This window comes from Phalaenopsis equestris, unplaced genomic scaffold (genome assembly GCF_001263595.1).
Source record: "Phalaenopsis equestris unplaced genomic scaffold, ASM126359v1 Scaffold000800, whole genome shotgun sequence".
In the NCBI taxonomy this organism is placed as follows: Eukaryota; Viridiplantae; Streptophyta; class Magnoliopsida; order Asparagales; family Orchidaceae; genus Phalaenopsis; species Phalaenopsis equestris.
This window is the reverse complement of record NW_018165240.1, coordinates 1347871-1349111: the sequence shown is the minus strand read 5'-3', so window position 1 is coordinate 1349111 and position 1241 is coordinate 1347871. Positions and strand designations below refer to the sequence as shown.

The 1241-nt window shown below is 34.6% G+C and overlaps 1 protein-coding gene across 1 annotated transcript in view; it reads left to right on the top strand.

Annotated features, from left to right (window-relative positions):
- The window catches only part of LOC110031285 (thioredoxin H4-1-like), a 43296-nt gene that overhangs the window by 10995 nt on the left and 31060 nt on the right, over positions 1 to 1241 (top strand). The window lies entirely within an intron of this gene.

Genomic DNA, 1241 nt, shown 5'->3' with positions numbered 1-1241 from the left:
TGAAAGAGTTTTATGCCAACGTGTTCTATTCTGAAGATGGAATCGTTCAAGTGCGGGAATTTCCTGTTGAATTTAATGCTGTCCGCATTAACACCATTTACGAAGTCCCAGACCCTTATGGCTGCCATTATGAATCCTTCAGTACTATGGAAGGCCCCTGAATGATGTGATCAACTTTCTCACTGATGGGAAAGGGGCGTGGAAGATTAAGCAACGAGAACCAGTAAATTTTTCTGTTTCCATGCTGAATGCCTCCTCTAAGGCGTGGCACTATTTTATTTCCTCTACTCTGTTACTGACTTATCACCATAGTGAGGTAACTAGAAATAGAGCTATTCTAAATTTTTGTATTCAGAATAATAGAAATATAAATGTGGGGAGAATTATTCTTAAGAATATATTGACTATGGAAAGGAGTAAAACAAGTGAAGGTCTAGGACATCCTAGCCTTATTTATGCACTTTGCCAACTTTCTGAAGTGGAAGCTGGAGGAGATGAGGAATGGGTTTACCCTATGAAACCCATTAATAAAGCTAATTTGAAAACTTATGAATCCCATGAAAAATGGAGAACTGGAAGTAGGAGTCAAGAACCTTCTACTATTAGAGATGTCCCCTCTACAAGTTATGACCTTCCACATTCTAGTTCTCCTACTCTGACTGATTTGATGAATGCCTAGACCTTGCAGTGGAAGAGTATAGAATTAATAAATGAAAGGATTTTAGGTTTAGAACATCGACATGATTATGATAGTGAGTACCTTCACAAGCATTCAAATTTTGAGATAGCTTATTACGAAGCTCAGGCCCGACACTACAGAGGTGAGCCTGATGTTACTTTTCCTGAGTGCCCCCGATATACTTAGTATCAGCCCAATCCATCTGCTGATCAAGGAGACGAAGACATAGTTTGGGATTTTGATATCTGAATGTAATTGATGTACTTATACTTTTTTTTTGTGGTCTTTTGTAATAGAAATGGATGTTTATGTGTATTTGGACTATCATTTTTATTATTATATTGTACTTGGATAATTTTTAATTTATGTTATAAAGTTAGTGTGGTAGTAAAATTTGCATGTGTAGTATAATAGATGTTGAGTAATATTTTGTAGATTGTAATGTAATGTGATTTTTATTTTCACATTTTAATTGTAATTGTTTGTAGTATTTTGATTGTGTTAGAAAATATTGTGCTTGTTTAATGTTTTAGTTTTATACTTATTTCAAAATTTCATTACC